Consider the following 14,568-nt stretch of genomic DNA (forward strand, 5'->3'; position numbering starts at 1 on the left):
AGTTGAGAGGAGATTTGAAGGAGGTAGCCAAAATCATGAGGGGGTCTAGAGATAGAAGAGAGGGAGAAACTGTTCCAACTAGCAGAGGGGTCAAGAACCAGAGGGCACAAATTTAAGATTATTGGCGAAAGAAGCAACAGTGACATGAGTAAAAACATTCTTATGCAGCGAGTGGTTAGGATCCGGAATGCACTGCCGGGGAAAGTGCAGTGGATGCAGGGTCAATTCGGGCTTTCAAAAAGAAATTAGATTGTTATCTGAAAAAAGAAGGAATGTGCAGGGCTACTGGGTGAAGACCGGGGAGGATGTTTCCACTCATGGGAGGGTGTAGGACCAGAGGGCACAGTCGTTTTAGTCGAGGTAAATTGCTTTATCAGAGAGCTGGCACATACACAAACAGTCTCCCGTGCTGTCACTCTCTGTGACATTGTTTCCTCCACATTTGATAGCGAAAGACCATTCTTGCCTGTTGTGACTTTGCTCTTCTGAATATGAAATTTGTAGCAATTAGAGATGAGAAGTTGCACAATTTTATATAATGTATGACAGCTGAGGTGCACTCAGTGTGGCAAACAGGTGCACACTAGCTGCAGGATCCTATTTTTAACTTACCCGCATTAACTTCATTTCCTGTATAATTTATCAGTCAGGTGTGGCAACATTAATAAGATGGTAACATTTTGCTCTCACTGTGCTGTTTGGCTCAAAATGATATGGCCATAGCTGATCAGAACTGAAGCAGCCGGATATATGCAAATCGTGAGCTATGTCAGTGACTAGAAAACTGGAAATGGAATAATCGATTGACTATAGTGAAAGTGCCAATACTAAGAGGAAAGTTTAAAAATGAACCAATTGAATCAGTGAAAACAGTTCTGGGAAACATTTTTGCACCATTAATTTTCTCAGAAACTATTTTTGAAGGGCTGGGGAGGTTTCTAGAAGGCAAGCTGGTGGCAAGCTGAAATCAAGGCCTATACATGTTAAGACCTCAGGATCATAAGAAACAGAAACAGGAGTAGGCCATTCAGCCCTTCGGGCCTGCTCCACCATTTAATAAGGTCATGGCTGATCTATGACTCACTGGGCAGGATTTTACGATCTTGCTCGTCCCAAAACCGTAAAATCTCATCAGCCGATTCTGTCCAATCTTTCCTCATATGGCAGTTCCTCCATACCCAGGATCATCCGAGTAAACCTCCTCTGAGATGCCTCCAGTGATGATATTTCTTTCCATAAATTAACTGTACTCAAAATGTGGCCTCACTAGTACCTTACAGAGTTGCAGCATCACCCTTTACTTTTATACTCTGTGATATAACTCTATTATACTTTATTTCAAGCCCCCTTGAAATAAAATCCAGCATTTCATTTGCTTTCCCATTTACTTTCTGTGCCTGTTTTGCGAGCTTTCTGGGTTTCATGAACAAGGACCTTCAAATCCCTTAAGTGCTCCAGCTTTCTGCAGCCTCTCTCCATTTAAATAATAATCTGTTTTCTCATTCTCTCTTCCAAAATGAACAATCTCACATTTTCCCACTTTGAATTCCATTTGCCAATTTTCTGCCCACTCACTTAACCTGTCAATATCTCTTTGTTAATTATTTATATCCGCTGCCTTCCTTCCCTCCCACCTTCTGTATCACCTGAAAATTTGACCAAGTTGTTCGTCTTCCAAATCATGAATATATATTGTGAAGAGCTGCAGTCCCAGCATTCATCCCTGTGTCACTCCACTGGTTACTGCCCTCCAACCTAAGAAATAACCCCTTATTGCTACTCTCTGCTTCCTGTTAGTTAGTTAATCCTCTATCCATGCCAGAATATTACCTCCACTACTATGGGCTCCTATCTTGCCTTTTGTGGGGCACCTCATCAAAAGCCTTTTGAAAATCCAAATTTCCAACATCGACTGGTTCTCCACTATCTATTCTGGCTGATAGCTTCTCAAAGAACTCTAGTAAACTTGTCAGACATTATTTCCCTGTCATGAAACCACGCTGACTCTGTTTATGACTTTCCAAATGCACTGCTATTCTCTCTTTAATAATTGATTCAAACATGTTTCCAACAACTTAAGTTGGACCAACTGGCCTGAGGTTTTCTGCATTTTGCCTCTGTTACACAATATCATTTTGAGTACAGACTGTTCTTATAAGTCTTTTCTCCTGTGCTATTGTTTTACTGGCTCATGTTGAGAGTTCTGAGTATGTGCAAGTTTTGGAGGGTTTTTCAATCTGCCAGAGAGTATTGTGCACGCAAGACTTGTTTTACTAGTGCTCCTGTTTTCATAGTAATTACCGTTATTGTCATTCTACTGAGTTACTGGTATTGCTAAACTGTGTTATTTATTTATATAAAGAAGTTCCTTCTTTTAAACAATACATTGGACAACCTTATTTGTGGTCACAACCTCCTTCCCTTTTTGAATAAGGGTACCACACCGGCAGTTTCCCAAACTTTTGGCATGGTTTTAGAATCCAAGGAGTTTTGGGAAACTACTATGAATGCATCCACAATCTCTGTTGCTATCTGCTTTAAGAACTTGGGATGCAAACCATCAGATCCGGGAGACTTGTCAGCCTTTAACCCCATTAGTTTGTCCAAAACAAATTCCCTGATAATGGTGATTATATTTTTTTCCTCCCCCATATTTTGACTGCTTCTGGGATGCTTGTAGATTCCTTTACAGTAAAAATCGATACAAAATATCTCCTTTGCCAATTCTTTGTTCCCATAAGAACATAAGAAATAGGAGCAGGAGTAGGCCATCTAGCCCCTCGAGCCTGCCCCGCCATTCAATAAGATCATGGCTGATCTGAAGTGAATCAGTTCCACTTACCCGCCTGCTCCCCATAACCTTTAATTCCCCATGATTACTTCCCCAGTTTCATTCGCTAAGGGGCCAAAGTATTCTTTAACTTCTCTCTTCTTTTTAACATACTTAAAAAGCTGTTATTGGCTGGAATTTTATTGCCCCACCTGCCATGGAAACTGGAGTGAGCGAAGGGTGGATAATGGAAAGGTCCGTTGACTTTGGGCAGGATTTTACAGTTTCGGGATGAACAAGGCCATAAAATCCCACCCATAGTCTTATTTAATGTTTCTCGCTAGCTTGCCCCAAGTTTATCTTCTCCTTTCTGATTATTTTTAGCCCACCTTTGCTGCATTCTGAATCCATCCCACTCTTCTAGCCTACCACTACCATCTTGTATGTTTCCATTTTCAACTTAATACCATCCATAGCTTCCCTGGTTATCCATGATAGATTCTTCCTTCCCTTTCCTCCTCATTGGGATGTTCAGAGTCATGAATTATCTCCTTAAACATCTACCACTGCTCATCTATTATCTTACCCACTAATTTAGATGGCCAGTCTACGTTGGCAAATTCCAACCTCATACCTTCGTAATTCACCTTAGTTAAGTTTAACACTGATATTTCAGTCCCAATTTTCTCACATTCACACTGAGTGCTAAGTTCCATCATACTGTGGTCACTACTTCCCAGGGGATCCTTATTCCTGAGATTATTTATTAAACCTACCTCATTAGCCTGATCCCTGGTTGGCTTCATAACATATTGCTCCAAAAAAAACCCATCCTGAATGCACGCTATGTATTCATTCTCTTGGCAGCCATTTCCAATTTGATAAGCCCAATCTATATGAAACATAAAGTCCTGGTGGGAGGCTGGGTTGATCTTTGAGGAATCATAGAATCCCCACAGTGCAGAAAGAAGCCATTCGGCCCATCGAGCCTCCACTGACAACAATCCCATCCAGGCCCTATCCCCGTAACCCTACGTGTTTACCCTGCTAATCTCCCTGACATTAAGGGGCAATTTAGCATGGTTAATCTACCTAACCCACACATCTTTGGATTGTGGGAGGAAACCAGAGCACCTGGAGGAAACCCACGCAGACATGGGGAGAATGTGCAAACTCCACACAGTGACCCGAGGCTGGAATTGAAACCTGGCACTGTGAGGCAGCAGTGTTAACCATTGTGAAACCGTGCCGCCCTCAAAGGAGGAAGGGAGGCTTCTACAGGTCTTCTCTTCAGGATATAATTCACTGTTGCTGTGGTACTACAAAGAACCAAAATATTCTGACGACATTCACTGGTGAAACTCATGTGATCACCAGAGTGCCCATCACGGGACATTGTGAGAGGAGGGGAGAAAACACGACAACATTTTTATGCAATACCAACTGTCACAATTTAAAAATAAGGTGTTTCCCATTTAAGACCAAGGTAAGAAGAATTTTTCTCTGAATGTAGTGAGTTTTTGGAACTCCCTTTCTTAAAAAGCAGTGGAAACATCATCTTTGAGTCTTTTCAAGGCAGAGTAGTTAGATTCTTGATAAAGAAGGGGATGAAAGGTTACCATCAGCCATGATCTTATTGAACGGCGGAGCAGGCTCAAAAAGCTGAGTGGTCTACTAGGGCGGTACGGTGGTTAGCGCTGCTGCCTCACAGCACCAGGGACCCGGGTTCGTATTCCTGGCTTGGGTCACTGTCTGTGCAGAGTCTGCCCGTTCTCCCCATGTCTGCACGGATTTTCTCCGGGTGCCCCAGTTTCCTCCCAGGCGTACTGGTTAGGTGCATTCGCTATATTAAATTCTCCCTCAGTGTACCCGAACAGGTGCCAGAGTGTGGCGACTAGGAGATTTTCACAGTTACTTCATTGCAGTGTTAATGTAAGCCTACTTGTGACACTAATAAATAAACTTTTTAAAAAACTAGACTTTAAACTTTACTCCTGCTCCATGTGTAGTATGCAATCCCTTTTAATATGGGGGTAAAATGCTGTATTAATCGACATCTGCTGCCAAACACACCAGGTTTAAAGCACAGGTTGAAAAATCTATCTTTACAGATCAGGCAGCATTGCCTAAGGATGGTGTAAGATCATCGTGGCTCAAACTTTTCTCCAATTTGCAAAAGGGAAGTAACTGCCCCGGATGACTCAAGGCACAGAAAACAGAAGTTCAGTTTAGGACGGGTTGGTTTAAAGAAATACAAGTTCCCATCACCCGGCATTAGAGGAAGCAAACTGTTCAGAGAAAGTGAAGCAACTGAAAAGCCGGCCAGTTCTGGTTGGAACTTGGAAGACCTGAGACGCCACCACTTTAACTCCAACTAGAAACATGTACAAACTAATGGTCAATGAGAGAAAACACACACTTACCATCAAAAAAGGAGCAAAGGGTTTTGACAGCTGTCACCCAGTTGGCTAGTATGAGGTTCAGAGGATGATTATCAGTGGAGAACATGCCCCTGTCTACATCAACGGGGACGAAGTAGAAATGGTCGAGACCTTCAAGATTTTAGGTGTCCAGATCACCAACAACCTGTCCTGGTCACCCCATGCCAACACTATAGTTAAGAAAGCCCACCAACTTTCTCAGAAGACGAAGGAAATTTGGCATGTCAGCTACAAGTCTCACCAACTTTTCTAAATGCACCATAGAAAGCATTCTCTCTGGTTATATCACAGCTTGGTATGGCTCCTGCTCTGCCCAAGACCGCAAGAAACTACAAAAGGTCGTGAACAAAGCCCAGTCCATCACTCAAACCAGCCTCCCATCCATTGACTCTGTCTACACTTCCTGCTGCCTTGGCAAAGCAACCAGCATAATTAAGGACCCCACGCACCCCAGACATTCTCTCTTCCACCTTCTTCCATCGGGAAAAAGATACAAAAGTCTGAGGTCACGTACCAACCGACACGAGAACAGCTTCTTCCCTGATGCTGTCAGACTTTTGAATGGACCCATCTTGCATTAAGTTGACCTTTCTCTACACCCTAGCTATGACTGTAACACTACATTCTGCACTCTCATTTCCTTCTCTATGAATGGTATATTTTGTCTGAATAGCATGCAAGAAACAATACTTTTCACTGTATGCTAATACATGTGACAATAATAAATCAAATCAAATCAAATCAGTTTCAGTGGGACATCATGACAAATCCTGCATTCACCTGACATCTACCATGTACATATTTCAGCTGTGGTCACCTGATAAATAATTCTTTGGTAGACTCTTGCCTAACCCAGGCTGGGAATTGGGCCTGATACCTTTCATCTCATTGTCACGCAGCAGACATTAAGGCAGCACTTTTTAAAAAATTATATCGGAGTTCGGTAACATAGAAACAAGAGGCAGCAGTAGGCCATTCGGCCCTACGAGCCTGCTCCACCATTCATTTTAATCATGGCTGATCATCGAGTTCAATAACCTGATCCCCCTTCCTCCCATATCCCTTGATCCCTTTAGACCCAAGAGCTATATCCAATTTCTTCTTGAAATCAGACAATGTTTTGGCCTCAACTACCTTCTGAGGTAGTGAATTCCTCACATTCACCACCCTCTGGGTGAAGACATTTCTCCTCACCTCAGTTCTAAAAGGTTACCCTTATCCTCAAACTATGACCCCTCATTCTGGACTCCCCCACATTCTTTCTGAATCTACCCTGTCTAACCCTGTTAGAATTTTGAAAGTTTCGATGAGGTCCCCTCTCACTCTTCTAAACTTCAGTGAAATAATTCTAACCGACTTAGTCTCTCCTCACATGACAGACCTGCCATCCCAGGAATCAGCCTGGTAAACCTTCGCTGTACTCCTTCTAAAACAGTACACATACAGATGTTGGATTAGCATTTTGTTTCATCTTATATGATCAGGGTTTTTATTTTGCCTTTTTATTCATAAATGGCTTAGATTTGTATTGTGCCTAGAAAAATAGGAATGGCTAACGTGTCCATTGCCGGGATGCTTTAGAGAGTTTGACACAGTGTAAAATTTAGCTGACTGTGTGACTGGGATACAGGATTTGTGATTCCTGTCTATTTCACCGAGCTTTGTCATTACATTGGGAAACGAGATTGTCGAGTTAAGGAGTCATGGCAATGAGCTCAGGGTGGATTCATTTTAGGCAGTTCCTCTGGGCTAAGGATGACTTGCTTCCACTCAATGGCTGACAAGTCTGGTTACAAACAGTTTAGGAGCTGGAGTAGCCATTTGTGGCTGATCCAATTGTGGCCTCAACTCCACAGTTCAGCTATCTACTATTTAGAGGGGTGGCAGAGTGGTTAGCACTGCTGCCTCACAGCGTCAGGGACCCAGGTTCAATTCCCAGCTTGGGTCACTGTCTGTATGGAGTCTGCATGTTCTCCCCGTGTCTGCGTGGGTTTCCTCTGGGTGCTCCAGTTTCCTCCCACAGTCTGAAAGACGTGCTGGTTAGATGCATTGACCCAAACAGGTGCCAGAATGTGGCGACTAGGGGAATTTCACAGTAACTTCATTGCGGTCTAGATGTAAGCCTTACTTGTGACTAATAAGTAAACTTTACTTTTACCCTTGTTAGTCAAGAATCTACCTATCTCAGCCTTCAAAATATTCAATGACCCTGCCTCCAGGGAAGAGCGTTCCAAAGATTCACGACTCTCAAGAGAAAAATATTCTTCCCATCTCTGTCTTAAATGGGAGACCCCTTATTTTTAAACTGTCTCCTCTATTAGTGCTACTCTCTCCCATGAGGGAGCACACATCCATTCAGCATCCATCCTGTCAAGTCCATTCAAGATGTGAAATGAATGAGAGAGGTGGATACTCAGCGAGACCTTGGTATCCTCATGCATCAGTCGCTGAAAGTAAGCACGGCAGGTAGAGCAGGCAGTAAAGAAGGCAAATGGTATGTTGGCCTTTATAGCGAGAGGATTTGAGTATAGGAATAGAGATGTTTTACTGCAATTTTATAGGGCGTTGGTGAGGCCACACCTGGAGTATTGCGTGCAGTTTTGGTGTCTTTATCTGCCCCAGCAGGAAAGTGTTTTTTATAGCACTGCTCGTGAACTAGGAGGAGCAGGGTGATTCTCCCCAACATCCACTCACTCCATAACCCTTCAATGGCCAACACCAAACCCCCCCCACCCCCAACTCATGATCCCAAGCCGTCTGCCCTCAATCTCACCTGGTCTTCCCTCTCACTCCATTACTAGTCCAAACTTTCCTACCTGCGATTTTGCCTCGTCCCCCTTTCCCTCTCAATTGCCAGATTGATCCATCCCTCTCCCACCTCGTGATCTTTCCCAATTGCCAGGATCTCTCCTATAGTCCCTGCCAAAGGGCGGGCCTCTATCACAGAACTTCCTGCTCAGCAGCCTGTTGTTCTGGCAGGCTGCGAAAAGAAGTACAAATGATAATAAGGACTTGTCGTTAAATTCAACAGGCCCGTCCACGTTCTCCCTTACAAATCCTCCTTCTTGGTAAATATCAGAGCACAAGAGATGGAGCAAACTACAGTGCCGTTGCACAGACAAGTGAAAGATAAATTTCAGCGACACGACTATTAGTCGAGAGTAGCATATGTGATTATAAGGAATTACTAAGATGTGTGGTTAAAAGAAAGCCCTGGTGCATCAGCTCCATGCAATAAAAAATTAAAGGTGAGAAACTCATGCTACTTTGGTGTGGTTCTTCCAGTTGTACAGCATGAAGTCTGTGTTAAAGGAGAAGACTGCAGAGCATTTTCAGTCCACTGCGTTTTCTCCTCTCTTTACCTATTCCTCCAACCGTACCCCCACCCGCTCATCTACAATTTCAGGCAGAAGAATTCAGGCACATCGGGCGTTGTTTCTATGCAAGTTTAAAGAAAGGAGACAGGATTAAACTGAATATTCTTCTCACTGAAACTGGAAACGGGTGGGTTAGTCATGTCCTGGAGAAAGGGGAACATCTGGAGAATAATGAGGAATAACAGAGGGTAGGACAGCTTTAACCTATGCCCCATTTAATCTTCACCAGAGCTGGGGAAGTGGGGAAATAATGGACTTGGAGTGACTGCACGTGTGTAACTGGTTCAACATAATATAAATTGTGAATGACAAGCTTTTTTTTGGTATTGATGCGCTACTCAAACACGAGGCCTGAAGCTCAGTAAATGAAAGGCTTTTATTTACTGTAACGAAGCTGCCAGAACTTATATACACTATCCCAGACTGAAGGGGTCCCGGCCAGAGCAGGGACTCTTATACCTCTCCCAGGAGGCGGAGCCCGACTGGGATGTGCCACAACACTACAGTACAAAGGTGTAACAACCCCACCCTAACCCCAACAGCAACAATAGCACAACCCAACAGTAACATATGTACATCCTTGTAGTACTGGCCAGCCCCTGGCTCAGTACTATCCAGTGGGAACCAACGATGGTTCACCACAGGTATGAACTTAGCTTCTCGGAACTCGCAGCCGAAGCAAATCAGATACGCTATAAACAAGATGAGGCAACACCCCTGGAATGGGGAATTTGACAGCTGGTGGAAAAAGTAGGACAAATGCCTGGGGAGAGTTACACAACCTGGGGCATGAGGATGAGGTATGACAAGGATGTCTGAGGAAGGATGTCCTTGCTATAGAGGGAGTACAGTGAAGGTTACCAGGCTGATTCCTGGGATGGCAGGTCTGTCATATGAGGAGAGACTAAGTCGGTCAAGATTGTATTCATTGGAGTTTAGAAAAGTGAGATGGGATCTCATAGAAACTTATAAAATTCTAACAGGGTTAGATAAGGGGGGGGAGTTCAGAACTAGGGGTTATAGTTTGAGGATAAGGGGTAAACCTTTTAGAACTGAGGTGAGGAGAAATTTCTTCACCCAGAGGGGGGTGAATGTGTGGAATTCACTACCACAGAAAGCAGTTGAGGCTAAATCCTTGTCTGATTTCAAGAAGAAATTAGATATTGCTCTTGGGGCTAAAGGGATCAAGAGATATGGAGGGAAGGGGGAGATCAGGTTATTGAATTTGATGATCAGCCATGATCATAATGAATTGCGGAATAGGCTCGGCTCGAGGGGTCGAATGGCCTACTCCTGCTTTGGTTTCTATGTTTCAATAAGATCACCTCTCATCCTTCTAAAGTCGACAGATGCAAGCCCAGCCTGTTCCACCTCACAGGATTAACCTCGCACCCTGCCCGCCCCCTCCCCCCCCCCTTATCCCAGGTTACATGCTAGATAATAAACAAGTTAGAACCTGATTTTCTTGATCACTAACAGCTCATTTGAGGATCTTCTTCACAATACCTGTCATCAGGTCTTGAAGAATCATTTAGGATAGTGTGAGATTTTCCAGCATTTTCTGTTTTTGTAATGGAAGTTACATCTCTGCCTAAAAAGTGCTTTTCTGTGTATCTACTGTTTAGAGATATAGCGTGTCAAGGATTTGTCTGAATTGTTGCAAGGATCTTTGATATCAGATTTAAATGTCTGCAGCATTGAACCAGGGAAACAGTGAATAATGAAGTGAACATCTGGCTTTCTATTTAAATTTCCATGAGCATTATCTCCAACTGCCAGATTGTTATAAAAGGAGATGTTCAAAGTGTTTTTAAACTAGCTTTCGGACAGTAACCAGCGCTGTTTGCACCTTTCCAAGTTGGGCCGACTGCTTTACCATTATCACCCTCTTGAGTTTAATTATGTTCACACTTCAAGGCAACGCGAGTCAAACAAACAAGGACATCTGTTCCATTTTTATCATTTTGCTTGGCATCTACCCATTACAATTTAAACACAGAAATTAGACTGTGAATATTGTCTCAGCTGTTTTGTCTTATTTTACACAATTGGACACAAAACATACTTTTGGCTTGAAATTATAAACATCTGTCCGTTCAATTTCGGCATACCCAATCCAAATTGAAAAAGCAAGAACATCTTTAATGGCATATGGTCTTTGTGCTACTTTCTACATTAACATTTAGATCTAAAACGTAAGCCACTTTTGGGCGGCACGGTAGCACAGTGGTTAGCACTGCTGTCTCACAGCGCCAAAGACCCGGGTTCAATTCCAGCCTTGGGTGACTGTCAGTGTGGAGTTTGCATGTTCTCCCCGTGTCTGTGTGGGTTTCTTCTGGGTGCTCTGGTTTCCTCCCACAGTCCAAAGATGTGCAGATTAGGATGATTGGCTGTGCTAAATTGCCCCTTAGAGTCAGGGGGATTAGCAGCATAAATATGTGGGAATAGGGCCTGGGTGGGATTGTTGTCAGTGCAGGCTCGATGGGCTGAGTGGCCTCTATCTGCACTGTAGGGATTGTATGATCCTATGTTCAAAATGGTTACAATTATAGAGTGAAAGTTGAGTATACCAACTGGAATAATTTCTACAGCAAATGCCATTCATGTAATATAGCACCTTTCAGAAATGTGGAAAAATGTTTCAAGGTTCTTCACAGAGGGATGAGGAAAATAGGCAACAAGGCAAATTGTTGAAAATTGGGATGGGGAAGTTCATCAAATGCTTGGTCAAATAGGTAGGTTTTGAGGAGGAAAGGGTTGTGGAGAAGCACAAGAAAAGTTGCAACGCTTTAAAAATCATCCACACTCAAATTCAAGCATCCATTATATGAAAATCAAAGATTCCTAGATATCCTTCAGTGCAGAAGGAGACCACTTGGTCCATCATATTTTATAAAGATGGCAGAAATGAACAAACACCAATGGAACTCCAAGTCAGCCTGGTGAGTGAAACTTGGAGGAGAATGTACCAGCTATGTCTTTGTTTATAATGGTTCATCAATCTGTACAAAACATCCATTCATTGTACAATCTTCCAATTCATTTGAAATGGCATTGTTGCTTCATGCCAGGATAATTTCAAAATGTATGAAGTTCATTGCATATTTGTTAGCATGTTTTCTTCCACAGCAGACTGCACTTACTTGTAATGCTGAATCAGTTGATTTTGTTTTCCAAGACTTCTTCAACAACACTTTCCAAACCCACACCCTTTCCCACCTAGAAGGACAAGAGCAGCAGGTGTATGGCCACACCACCAAACGTTCTCATCCAAGTTAAACACTGGTGAGATGCTCTGTCGGAGGGTCAGTGCAGACCAGATGGACCAAATGGTCTCCTTCTCCACTGTAAGGTATCTAGGAATCTTTGATTTTCCATTTCCTGCCAGCAAGTCATTGATCCATTTTCATTTCATGAATAAGTGCCAATCAGCTTTGAACGGTTGCAGATGTAGCTGTTGTTAAAAAAAATCCATCATTCTCAGAGAAGGAGGGTACTCACATTTTGACCAAAATTGGGCAATACCAGTATAATCCTGAATGCAAGATCCTTTGACTGTTTACAGATGTGACTCATGCTGCTCAGCATTTGGTGGATGGTGCAATCATACAATCTACAGTGCCAAAGAAGGCCATTTGGCCCATCGAGTCTGCACCGATCACAATCCCACCGAGGCTCTATCCCCATAACCCCATGCATTTGCCCTAGCTAGTCCCCCTGACACTAAGGGGCAATTCAGCTTGGCCAATCCACCTAACCCTGTTGTCAAGGGAAACAAATTTAAAATTTGCAAGAGAAAATGGAAACCAACTCCTGAAATTCAGCTACCTCCAGACAGATTTATACCACTGTTTATTCCCCACACAGAACAGGAGAACCATTTTTCGGTTAACAAGCATGCCATTTTAAATCTGTGTTGGATTGGATTTTGCAACCATCAGAAAGCCAATAGAGTTAGCTATTCATTGTATTTACATTTTCCCACAAACTATTTATGAGCTATTTGTGGAGGGTTCCTGTAAAGCTCTCTACAGAGTCGCTGAGACCTATGTGAACAGGACAAGCGAGTTACCTATCGCTTTGACCAATCAGCTTGAAGAATTGTTAACAAGTAGCCCAGTGTTTGAGTCAGGAAGTGTTAGAGTGGTTAATTCAATATCAAATCAAGAATAGAAAACAAAATAGAGAGAAAGAAAGATTGCATTAAGGGCAAGAGATACATGAAATGGAAAGAAAAAAATGTTATTTATTTCTTTAAAAGTGTCCAATAATTGAAATCTTAGGAATGAGTCTCCACACTTAATTTTCAGCACAAGGGAGCTTATTTGGCTGTAATGAATGTCTTTTAGGGAAGGAAATCTGTCTCCTTACCTGGTCTGGCCTACATGTGACTCCAGAGCCATAGCAATGTGGTTGACTCTTAACTGCCCCTTCAAGGGCAATGAAGGATGGGCAAATGTTGACCCAGTCAGTGACATCCATATCCCATGAACCGAATTTTTAAAAAAAGACCAATCGCACATCAAAGGCTACTCAGACAGGAGTAGAGCCTCATTTTTTTCTGGTGAGTTTAATTCATATATATATTTATATACATGAAATCAAGAAAATACAGAAACTTAGCAATATATTTGAATCGCTGAGATACCATTATTGCACATTTTCTGGAGGAGCAGAGTTTATTTTATTAGTGTCACAAGTAGGCTTACATTAACACTGCAATGAAGTTACTGTGAAAATCCCCTAGTCACCACACTCCGGCACCCATTCAGATAGCACTTCCTGATTTCTATATTTAGCTGGGCGGTTAGAGCAGGTTGCCATCTAATATCCATGTTAGCAATGGTGCATGCTATTGACCTCACTGTTACTTCCATCAGGAGATCCAAGCTCATATAAAACTTCAGATGTGAAAAAGACATACTGCAATACAAACATCTTACTGTATTCAGCTTGTATTATAGAATCTTACATCATAAAACTACAGCTAGTCTTTGATGTAGTTTTCCAGACAGTCCAATGAAAATAACCTCCTGGAATATTTGGTAATAATTTGGTCCACGTGTATTTCTTTCAAGATTAAAGCTCGGGCAAATCAGGGAAAATTGGCAACTAAAAATGTTTCCTGAACTGAGAGAGTATGTGGCAACAAATAACAACTTCTATTCACATTTGGCACAGTACATTTGCACTCATGTGCTGCCAATTAATTAACTATTTATTCCAATATTTGTTAGCTGGTGAATATAGTCAGGCTGCAATGCGAACGTTTTCAAGAATAGAACTCAAAATAAATAAAATTTGGTCAACCCACTGGGGGTGACAATTATCAAAAAGATTCACCTGGATTTTACCGTCCGAGGTTGAAGGGACAGTGAGATCCACTGATCTCAAAGAAAGCTTCCCACAGAGATCTTCCCACAGGCAATCCCCATGGCATGGATTTCCACTTTACTGGTGTCATTTTGAATTTGGCACTAAGACAAAGGGATTTTGTGGTGTCCAGCAACAGTGATGTCATCAAGCAGGTTAAACAACCAACCACATTGACAAATTCTTACAGACAGAAACCAAGAAGTAAAATGCATCACTTATCATAGAATCCCCTACAGTGCAGAACGTGGCCATTCAGCCCATCAGGTTGCACCAACTCATACCCCTTTACCTTTTACAAATTTTACTGCGGTCAAAAGAAAGTAACATGTGAACTTAGCCAGAGAATGAAATGGTGAACTAGAATGTGCACATCTTTGTCTGCATTTCCATTACTCATTTATATAACATTCTTTTGACATAACACTAAGGGCGGCACGGTAGCAAAGTGGTTAGCACTGCTGCCTCATGGCGATCCCGGCTTGGGTCACTGTCTGTGTGGAGTTTGCACATTCTCCCCGTGTCTGCATGGGTTTCCTCCGGGTGCTCTAGTTTCCTCCCACAGTCCGAAAGACGTGCTGGTTAGGTGCCTTTTCCATGCTAAATT

General features: G+C 42.6%; 1 protein-coding gene across 2 annotated transcripts in view; it reads right to left on the bottom strand.

The window, feature by feature from the left end:
• The window catches only part of LOC144498513 (carboxypeptidase M-like), a 57,776-nt gene that overhangs the window by 24,600 nt on the left and 18,608 nt on the right, over positions 1 to 14,568 (bottom strand). The window lies entirely within an intron of this gene.

Source organism: Mustelus asterias, chromosome 9 (genome assembly GCF_964213995.1).
Source record: "Mustelus asterias chromosome 9, sMusAst1.hap1.1, whole genome shotgun sequence".
NCBI lineage: Eukaryota > Metazoa > Chordata > Chondrichthyes > Carcharhiniformes > Triakidae > Mustelus > Mustelus asterias.